This window comes from Achroia grisella, unplaced genomic scaffold (assembly GCF_030625045.1).
Source record: "Achroia grisella isolate CSIRO2021 unplaced genomic scaffold, CSIRO_AGI_Agris_v1 utg308, whole genome shotgun sequence".
NCBI classification, from domain to species: Eukaryota; Metazoa; Arthropoda; class Insecta; order Lepidoptera; family Pyralidae; genus Achroia; species Achroia grisella.
The window spans coordinates 941,698-954,234 of NW_026712791.1; the positions used below are offsets into that span (position 1 = coordinate 941,698).

The 12,537-nt window shown below is 30.0% G+C and overlaps 1 protein-coding gene across 1 annotated transcript in view; it reads right to left on the minus strand.

Moving 5' to 3' along the window:
• LOC131843411 (protein windpipe) overlaps positions 1-12,537 on the minus strand; it is a 56,793-nt gene that overhangs the window by 30,337 nt on the left and 13,919 nt on the right. The window lies entirely within an intron of this gene.

The following is a 12,537-nucleotide window of genomic DNA, read 5'->3' on the forward strand; positions in this document are numbered from 1 at the left end:
TTTCCCTAACAGTACCTGTATGAATCTTAACACTACACAATATTGCAATCAAGTATTCTTTATGAAACTACTTATTAAAGAATATTCGCATTTTCAACAATATTGCTACAATGTCAGCAATAAAAAATATTAACAACCGTCTACAGGGAATAAAATTATTTGCTCGAGTGATATACAAAGAAGTCGAATCAAAGAAAAGGAATGAAGCATTCAATAACGGTCTAACAATGGTTTCTCGAACAGCTGTTGCGAGGCACGCAACAGCTATTATTAAATTGTGCAGGTAAAATATCGCGAGATTTTAGACCATCCCTTTTTGGATAAAATAACTTACATTTTTATTACGTTTAAATGTGATTAAATGCACATAGTTGCGTATAGTTACTTATATTAATCCTATCTTTTATTGTAATGAATCCTTTTTAATCATTTATTCTGTTTTAATTTAGAAGTAAATGAGTATCTGCCTGTTGTTTGTTAATAACTAAACGGGTTAAGACGTGAAAATAGTTCATATCACAAGAAGAGCCGTTTATTATCTTATTTCACAATTAGCAGACTAAGTCTCGAGTAAAAGTTAACCGTATTTTTACATTTTTTACGCCTGCAAAACGACGCCTACATTTAACACTGACTTTGACTATTTTATATGATTGCTGTCCAGAAGCGTTATTTTAAATTTTAAGAGTGTAAGTACCACTAGAATAGTCAATTATAGTTCTAACAGATTTACATACTATCATCATCATCTGCTTCGTCCTTATCCCATTTATTTGAGGTCGACGTTATGTGTTATTCACTTCCATTCATCCCTGTTATTTACTCCTTTTCTTACCATATCATCTTTCACACAGTCCATCCAACTCTTTTTCGGCCTTCCTCTGCCCTTATACTATGTTGTTATTATATACTAGTGCATAGACGAATGCATTATTTTCTATGTATACATGATTCACAATCAGCCTGCTATGTAGGTCTCTGGGTTAAAGGTTATCGGTTATATACTTAATGACATGCAAATCTACTGCAGTAAAATACAGGGATATTTTATTTGTGACTATAGAAATTTACGATACTGGAAGTATTCAGGTTTAGAAATGATATAAATAAATTAATCTAACCTGTAATTTATAGCTTGGAATACCAGAGCATAATGTACACTTTACATAGACAACATAAAGAGCAGACGAAAAAGATGATATTTTTTTTTCTGTACATACCAAACATAAAGTAATAATAGGAAAGTGATCGAACATGGAAGGTATATTATTGTTAAGGCAATAAAATCCAAAACTACGAATATTAGATATTTAGCCATTAGTGTCTGCGCATATTGTCTGTGTGTTTGTGCATGCTAATCGCAGAAACAGCTTAACCGACTTTACTGCGGTTTTCACTAGTGTATTGTGATAAGGTTTACTTAAAAAAAATTGTATTCATTTTATTCCAAACGGTTTACAAATAAAAACGTTATAATCGATTGTTTCCGAATACCAACGGAACGATGTCTCGAATTCAGCTATGCATGTATAAATAACTATACATATATATATAGTTATAGCATATAAATAGCTAAGCATATAACAACCAAATGACAAAAATGTAGTTATTTGGATGACTATTTTTGCAAAATAGCGTATTCCAAGTTCATGCTTTTATAGATAGTTGTAAATGGCAGTGGAGGTGTGTTTTATTAACGCATACCACGTTTTTTATTAAATAAATTAGCCTTTACATTTTCATCAGGAAATACGCACTGGGATATTAGTTTAAATTGTAACAGATAGTCTTACAAGTGCCAAGTAAACATAACTTGATATTATTACATCCTTTTTAAGCTAAAAATTACTAAATTTGTTGCAATTTACGAATATCCTGATGCACTGGACTCTATGTGGCTAACTATTATTTAATCTATGGCCTTGTTATCGTATCAAATTTCTGTATTTGATAAAACAGTTTTTATGTGTTATTATAAAACATGTGTATTAATTCTGTATACATATCCACTAATGCACTTGACTTCATTCGCATATGCGTACGCGTTCATATGATGCCATATTGACGATCGTCAAAAGACATTTTTTATAACGCCATATTTTTAATAATAAATAAATTAAAAGAAACAGTTATAAGGCAAATATAAAATTAATAAGAAATAAATAATGATTTCTATTGGAGAACTTTTTCTAAAATATAATAATATGTTGATTCACTTTTAATAACATATTCAGTGAAAATTTCATCCTAAATATATTTTCACTTGAAAGCTTTACATAAACAGGCAAACAAACGATTTCGCCTTGTCAGAATTTTACAATTTTTGTACACGTATAGATAAAGATTAACGACAATCCGCAACTTAGATTACGTGGGATCGAGTATTAGTCATAATGCGTCATAGTCGCTGATTATATAATGTCCAGATAAAACACCGAATATACAAAGTATTAAAAAAACCGGTCGGCTGACTGTCAATTTGCTGACGTCTTTTAACAATACTCTGTAAAGAGATTAAGGTACACACGGGTACGTCAATTTGACTACTTTTATTTGAATTTATAAATACAGATAATTAAATGAAATGTCCATCATATTTTAATATATATTTAAAAGTATGATTAATGTATTTTCTCTCCTTTATTGAATATAGTCTGTTGGTAATGTACTAATATACATAAGTCCATATAAATTTTATCAGGACACAGGAATAAAGAAAATATGGATCAACACGCAAGTGAACAAGTCTTTTCTACTTTATTAATTTGTTTACACCCATATTGAGCTATACATCCAATCCCATGCAATTTCATAATACATATTATATAAGTTACTTAAAACAAAATTGACTTAAGTAAAAAATACGGTATATTTTTTACTAGACGTACCAAGCAAGTGTTTTTTTAATAAAAATATCTTATGTTCGACTCATGATAAAATCTATTACCATATCAAATTTCATTAAGATCCGTTCAGCCGTTTAGTCGCGAAAAGTTAATAAACAGACACAGACACACTTCCGCATTTATAATACTGATATAAATACTAACTGACGCAATAAAATATATCATATTATGTAATATTCTATCTGAGTAATATAAAGGTACACTTCAAAATTATATTTTAACCAGTCACAGTCAATTTGACTCTTTCACGTACATTAAGGAAAAGACTACTAAGCAAATATATAGAATCATACTAGTCAAATATTGGCGATATATTACAATAGTCGTTGTCGGTCATCTCATACCGAGAATTGCATGACGCAAAAAATACACAGTTCAAATTCTCAATACTTCCAATTCTCAACATGTCTATTATCACAAATAGTGACAAGGTTATATATCGATATGCACGGATAATATTTGACTTTGGTACAATTTATTTACAATTTATAGTATATTAATTGATACTAAAAGGTATACTATATTTAGTAATGCCGATCCTAGGAATTAGGTTCTGGCCTTTCTTGATGGTAAAAGATGCCATTTCTTCTTCAGCACTAAATCTTTATCTATATATCACTCAACAAAAAGTGCAATATAAAATTATATAAAACTGTAGCAGACATTGACATAAACGAAATACGTATTAAAAAATAACTTAAGTTTCACTTATCATTATTAAGTATAAAATATTTGCACGCATAAAATAGTAAGTACTTGTGTTATCCGCCATCTAAAATAACTGTAATTATATACCGCTGCAAATACCGTACGGGACATAAAACAAAAATGGCGATGAATGTTGCATATTACCAAATTTGACCATTCAAGAGACACTCGCTTTACATTAACGATTAGATACTGAATTAATTGGAGAGAAAAAGTGCAAAATACTGCAGGTGTATTTACAACAACTACTACCGTCATAGGATCATCAAATTTGTTATTTTTAAAGAATGGATTAAGAAAGAAATTTGTTTTATTTTTAATTAAAGAAATGGATGACTAAACAACAACACTTAATCATCCAATTTAGACGAATTAGTAATATACATGTAGGTACATATTACAAATATATGTATTTTGAAGGGCGTTGGTATTAACGACATATTTTAAACTTCTGTGTATGTTTGTCTTTTTTTTTCAATACAATAATATTGTATCGATATTTGTGTTCCAAATAAAACTTATAATTATTTTTATATTATTATTATATACTGGCTATACCCTAGTCAGTTAGTTTTTGCATCATTACAGCTTCGCTTATACCAGTTACAGTGTCATATTATAGAGCCTATAGCCATCCTGAATAAATGGGTCATCCAACACTAAAGGAATTTTCAAAATCGCTACAATAATATCGGAGATTGCAGCGAATATATAAATTAACTTTACCTCCTCACAATATTAGTCTAAATATTAATATGTATACAATAATAAACCCTGCATAATATATTACCTAATTTATTTATTATATTGTCACTTTTTATAAGAACTACACCTGTCTCTTTATAATGACCTCACTTTATACACATTCGTAATGCATTTACTACATGCTTCATGCCCGACATGAGTTAATATCATGATGTAAACACATATTCAGGTGTCATCCTTAGTAAACAATATTAATATGACAGCTTATGAGGGACTGCTACTACTTATAAAAATGAGTAATTTAAATGTAAATCAGAATTAATTTCGTTTCTTTGTGATTGTTTTATTACTAAAACATAAGTACCTATACCAAAAAACTCAGTAACACCGTCCATTTGTCCATACCATCATTATTTCGATAAAAAGACATTGGATATGATATCGTCTTGAAGGTATTTAGCGTTATTAACGTATGTAGCCTACACAAACATTTACAGTCGTAATTTTCGTCTCTACATGACAGACAATCGGCATGCCAACCTGCATTTGTGCAACCTTGAAATAAGATTTGTGATAATGCCGAAATAACAAAAACGACATCATCCGTTCCGTGACCGCCGTTTCCCGTTTTACACTGTCGTTATGCAAGGCTACATGAAATTAACTAGGCAAATTGGTATAGGTAGCAATATAACTTTTATTTAAAAAATGTGTACCTAATTATTTTTATATAAACTGTAATGCCTATGTCTTCAAGACGTACAATTTCTACAAAATATAGTTTTAGATAAAACGGTAATAAAATTATTAAATCTTTTTGCTGTTTTATTCGAGCTCTTGTCCTTCTAAGTTTGATTTTTTTTTATTTATACAGACGACGAATTACTGCAAGTCCATGTGGAATAATGCATATTTCAACTGATCATTTTTTTGCAATAACAGTTATTATTAGTAATTGCCTCCACGTACACAGAAACACAAAATTCGTACTCTATAATATCGGCGAAGACTTAATTTTAATAACACCTAATTGATAGTATTCAATGATAAAATATTTCAATAATAGTGACATTAACAATATGACAGGATATTAAAATGTGTGTTTCAAGATTATGATAACAAAATTAAGTTGCTGTAAGTCTCTTATTTTAAAGAAATACTGAATTCATGTGATTATTTGATAGCATAAACAGTGAGCCTATTTGACAAAATTGATATGGGAATAACAAAAATGTAGATCTTATTCATTAAAAAAAATAGACGAAACGTAATATGTACTAATTGTGACAACAATTTTACGGTATCAAATCAAGCTAAAATGGACCCCAGCCAAACTGGGATCGCCTAAATTAGGCAATTCCATCAATGGGTACACTGACAAATCTACAAGTGGTGCAATATAATAGATAAGTCATTCTATGATCGGTGTAAGTGGTAAGGTTAGATTAGAGTTAAATTATCAGTGAAATTACACGACAAGAAGGATAATGTTTGTAGAGGCTATCCGTACAAAATGGTGGACGCTCGAAGGGATGGACATGAGTTGTATCACTGGTGATAATGTGATATCCGTAGTGTTGCTCATGTACGTAGGCGACGGCTACCGCTTACTGTTAGGTGGGCCCTTAACTTTGCTTGCTATTCCAATTACTTAAAGAAAAAGTCAATCCAAGGCGAGTGGAGATAATATACGCTCTATAAGCCAACATTTCAAACAAAGAATGTCAAATTTCTTAAATACTGTAATGGTTGGATGAATTATAAAAAACTAAAATTAACTAAGAATACCTTTTTTTGACTGGCAACGATGTTGTAAGAAAATGAATACATAAATATTCTATAGATCCTAATGGACAATTGAAGATAAAGTGTTGGTCAATAACAGACCTGGAGGCGCGAATCCAAGTGAAAGTAGACAAGTAAATAATAAGAGTGTGGGTGGCATTTGCAAAACCGTCCTCTAAATAGAATGTCGTACCTATTCGTATGTCTGTCAGAAGCTAATGAATGCACTGCTTAGTGCTATTACCACTACAGATTTCACTTGTTCATTGATATGATAAATGACGATATAAAGACAAGACTGACATACGATAAACCATATGTAGCTGCAAAAAATAAATCTGCATAAGCAATTCATTGACCATTTTTGACAAGTGTACTAATTGAGAAATTATCATACAAATTCGAATACTAAACGCATAAGCATAATACGTCATATTCCAATATTAACCAATAGAATTCAAATAAAACTAAGTACTTAAAGCATCACCTAAATATTTCAAGATTACATCAATATGTGAATGAATATATGTAATATATAATTAGTATACATATACACAATGAAATGTAACCAATACTTTTTCTAGTGACATTGTAAAGACGTAATGTTTCTAGCGTATCTAATAAATTTTACACGCGTCATATTCTGTCATATTTTATTTTAATGTCCCTTAGTCTAATAATCATTATTGTAAAAAACCCGTTCTCCGAAGTTTCTCCCGTTGTTTAATTTGGTATACGTGATGTTTAATACCCTGATTTTGCTAATCGATACCTAAAAACTGGATAATTAACCACAAAGCTCTTTTTCAAGACCTACTAAAAGACATTAGCGCTTTCTAATAATCAAACTCGTCACCTTTATTAAGATATATAAAATCACACACTAATGAAGTTTTACTAGAACGCTAAATAGTAAAGTGGAATTGATTTTAAAACTAATTTGTGAAGTTATGTGATGCGGGCTTTTTTGCAGAAGCTAATAAGCTTCTGCAAAAAAGTTTGAATACCAGTTCTCCTACGGGATTCATTTCAAGATGCCATATATAATTAGATACATTTGCGGTCATCTGTTGTTCTGCACTAGTGCATAAGTACGTGTAATTTCATCGGCTAGTACTCATTAGTTAACACGCAAGTTTGTGGCCAGCCGTGGGAACTATCTTTAAGCAATACCATGTGTGACTTGCTAAAGTATTTACATATATAAATATATTGAATAAGTATATACAAATGCACTTAAGTGCTGCATACGAGTGCGCATATGTATCATTAACATTTTAACTTTGTCGCTCTTAGTCTAAGTTAGACTAATTCGTTTTTATTAGTTAGTTAGTTAGTTTTTGTTATTAAGGTAATTTATGATTTCCAAAACAAAAATATTTGTATTATTGTATTATTTTAAATCAATTGATATGAGGGGTTGAAAGTTAAAGGTTTGTTATATAAACAATATTCTGATTTTAACCTTGTTGATTCTTTTTGTGATGTAATAGTGTCTATAATTGGTATTATAGTATATTGTTGTTTAATCATATACTTCAGAACAGAAGATAATTGATAAGAATTGTAACTGTCCCTGTAAAAAATAAATAATGGCGAGTCCACGCATTGCATTTACAAATTTATAGGTATCTGGAAAAGGAAATAAATATAATATACTCGTATGATTGTACCTAATGTATAGAATATGGGAAAAACTAGAAAACCGCTATACAATGACATAGTAAAAATCTAGGAAAATTATAAATTTCTTCCGTTTTTGTCCTACATATACTATAAAAAAGAAATAAAACAACAAATTATCAACTTTTGTCCCAGTTACTGATTAATAAAAAAATATAGATATCCAAAATATACTTGCATCATAATTCTTACTACATAGTTGTAGAAAATCTACAAAACGTTAGTATTCCATAACATATATATAAGTGAAACGTTTTTGCTCTCTCTACATTCCGAAATACTTTTTCCCAACGTCAATCCATTTATTTTTTTTGTTTTTAAAGGATCACGTTAAACTGTCACGCGTTCTTGATGTTCTCAATTTGGCTGTGGATAGATATTTTAAGCCATTTTAAAAGCCGTGTCGGAGTTCGGTCTTAATAGAGAGACTTCGTAAGGTACCTGTCCTTTCTAATAACCATTAATAGAGGCAACATTCCACCCCTAATCCAATAAGTATACATTCGGAATGCATAAACTATACTTATCATTAAATGATATTAAAATATTTCATGTAATAATTCCATTAATTTTTTCTACTTAAACTCAATAGTAATTACTGTACAATATACACATAACCAACAAACAAAAAGACAAACAAATATAAAAAAATACAAACGAACCTCAATATTCGTTTGTATTTTTTTATATTTGTTACTTCCGAACTTGTCTAACTGACAAGTTCGGAAGTAACAAATTAAAAAAAATACAAACATGTTTGAAAAAGAAAAAATATTTTTCAATTAATATCCAAGGATATGATTATTATTAGATTGCTCAAATAGAAATTTCATTAAAGTTGGTTAAATAGTTTGATTTTTACATAGTTATCGAAAATAATATGTTATTCAGAGATGTTCAGTTCCCCTAGAATACTCGTACTTCCACTATTCTGGTGGTAAACACCGCTAAATGACATAATTATAAATTGTCTGTTTCTTACTTTATCATCAGATGATGAATGATGATATTAAAAAATGTAACGTAACTATGTTTGTCAACGAAGTAATTTTTTTTTTTACAAAATTATATATTCCTATGAATGAATCTATATATTTACCTATGTCCGTTTCAGCAATATAAAGTCAACCTAAAAAAATCATATAAAAGTGAATAGAATTGGTATAGAGAATCCTAACGTCAACAAAAGGCACTCACTGATAAATATGTTTGCTTGCACTCAAGGTCAGCGAGGGTGACATGACGACTTTGTTGACACGGTGGACTAAATTAAATAACTACGAGCAAAAGTATTTCCTTAGGGGCGAACTACATGCAATGTAACCATTCAAGGAACAGAAAATACGTAAAAATAATAATAATATTACAATTCACACAGCGCCATCTAGTCCTAAGTTAAGCAGAACTTGTGTTACGGGTACTAGAAATTTTGTACAAAGGAAGAAATAATAAATTATAACCTAGTAACGATCCATGGCTTCGCATGGTTCTACAATGTATATGGGGCTCGAATAACCATATAGTTGTATGTATTATATTATACGTAAGTATATAAACCTTGCGTATGGGATTCTCAATATTAGAATGAATGGGCACGAGGGCAAAGACGCGGGTAGTAACTAGTATGTTTAATACTAGTTAATACCCACGTCTTTTATTTTATACATAGGTTTTTCTAGCTTGACCAGTGATTTATATTTATTATTAATTCCTATTATGCAAGCTATACTTCGTTCGACAATTATTAAATTTAAATTTACAGTTACAATATTGTTCATAAAGAAAAACAAAATTTGTCCCAGACAATGCATTCGTGCATTAAATACAAGGTGAATATATAGTAAAGACCTTGTGAGGTAATTCACAGAATTGATGCATCAGGGGGCGTTCATTTGTTTCTAGTAACATTCATCAATATGATGCTGTGTCTAATTTTGTCCACAATGCACGTCAAAAAAATTTGGAATACGTAATATTTCGCTAGCGATTTGTCATAGCTTTAATATTCACGGTGACAAAGTATTTAGCACTTTAGTACTTGTAGTAAAAAATGATATCACCTTAAAGATCATGTGAAAAACATGTGGCCGAAATATTTAAGTAACGCTTCAACAATATAATTATAAGAATCTGTAGAAAATTAAATGGGTGAAATTGTGTCATTTTAAATATATAGATAGTAGCAATTGGTTAATTTATATGAAATATTAAGATCAGTTACAAACGGATTGATAAAGAACCAACGAAGTTGAGATCTAATAATAATTATAGTTCCTTTCATACAAGTCGATCACTTGAATGCTATAGTACGTATTCTTTTTAGTGTTCCTTTTAGTAAGTACCTAACTAGCTTTCGGCTGGGTATATATAATATATATATATATTACGACTGACCTTTTTTATACATCACAGTTATATAGTACTTATACTTGCAGCATAGATTTTACATGAAGTCATTTTATAAAATAGATGACAAACATTGATTCAAGTCAGGAACGAGATTTGAATAGCAAATTAAAACTCATGAATAGCTTAGTTATTTTAGAATACAATTAAACAGGTATTCAACATACTAACATGCTTTACGAAGACCACCTAAGATCGGTGACTTTTCATAAATACTTGAACAATCTCTTCAAATAAGTTCTTGAAATTCTAATTAATTATATTTGAAAAAAAGACCAAAACTAATTGGTACATATATAAAAAAAACACTAATATAAACTGACTAATGAGTCAAAATCTTGCAAACATGACGTAGAAAAGCATGCGCACAAAAAAGATCGTTTGAAATGTGGGGAAGAAATACAAAAGGGACCTCTGTGTCGGAGGTCTTGTAAACATAATGTATAGGAAATGGTTTTTTGTCAGCGATTTCGTATCGGGCGTCGGCATGGCGGACTCAGGTAGAAATTTCTTTAGCCCGACTAACGCTGATATTATCTCAGTTACTTATGAGTACAGAGGAGAGACGTGGCTATCTACTACACTGTTTGCACAAATAAGGATGACCTTAGTGTTCACTACGTGACTGTATATTGCAACAATATGAATATACCTAATAAGAATCTATGCTTTCAAAGTAAACACATACATATTTAGTATAACTTTAAGTTTTCATTCAAATTCAAATACCTATCTATTTTAATTCCGTGTTATGTAAATGACTAAATAGATTTACATTTATATTAATCTGATGTAAGTTCGACAATACTTATAATAATTATTATATGTATAACAGTCTTTAGTTCAAACTTACAAATAATTTTGAAAGACAACTCGTCAATTATTATGTGCTCTTGAATTTAGGTCAGATAATACATACATAACTGTCTAAGTTAAATAGTAAAAAAAAGTAAAGCACACAGGCCCCTCGCCTCGTACAGTATTAATTTGTGTACCCTCATAGTCCTTGAATGTTGGAGACGGGTCAATTGAATACATGTGCATACTCTGTTAAATATTTAAACCGCACACAAAATATTTATTATCGTCTACAGTCTACTGTATAACTTGAAAATGGTTTTGCATGTAACGCGAGCCACAGCATATTTGTCTAATGTTTTGTTATCGAATGGATACTTTTGCAAGGTATTGTAAAATATTAAAATAATTAAAGTCACTGAAAACTTCAATTATTTTTAATTTTAATATTTTAATAATAGTTCCAAGCTAAGGAAAGCTTATATATAAAAACTTTTATATTTTTTTGTAAATAAATACATAATATACAATGCAAACACCCAGACCAATAAAACAATCATACTCATGAATACAAATATTGAACTTTGTGAGGAATCAAACCCTCGACCATCGGAAGTAAGGCGGTGTGCTAAACCACTAAACCGCTAGACTGCGTTCAGTTCACATTGTTAGCAACCTTGTATGAGGAATTCCAGATAACCAATTATCAGAAAGTATTATCTTCAGTTTAATTAGTCATACACGTTAATTTAAAATATCCACAACTATTCTCATCTCTAAAACGCCATTTTAATTCATGGTAATGTTGTATGCTGGTCGAACATAGTGCCATCTTTATTAACATGTAACTACAGCAAGACATGGAAATCTATAGTAAATTTTATAGCTGATATAAACAGATAGTTAACCAAGGCAGATAGGCTGATATAAACAGACAGTTATGTTAACTAGATTTTTTTTAAGAAATAATAATAACCAGTTACAAACCAGCTCACAGATAAACACATTTTATATTTATAACATTAGTACAGATACAAAGTCATAAGGCACCGCATTTTAGGTATTAATGTTAGGTAATAACCGCTCATGCAAGTCGTTACATTTAATGCTTCATAGATTTCTGTAAATACCGATTATTTTTTAGAAGTATTACAGAATATCTGAAATTACAAACTTAAAACAAACATATATATATAGGTATATTTGAATCCAATGAATGGCAGAAGGCAAGCCTACCGCCGACTTTCAGATTTTGTCAGAATCATAAATTGACACATTTTGGGCGTAGTCGTGATAGTAAACTAGTAAGCCATGACACTCTCTCATTACTATACATTTCAAATCACAATAATTATATAAAATTTATTTCACGTCTCATATTTTATTATTTATACATCACGGCAATAATATTTATGTACATATGAAACAAATGAATACTACGCATTCCAAATTCGAATTATTTAAAAAGGTTTCTTATCCTGTACAACACCGGTGATATCGCTCATGCGTTACCATTCTAAAAACTAAGATGCCATGCTTCTTATCC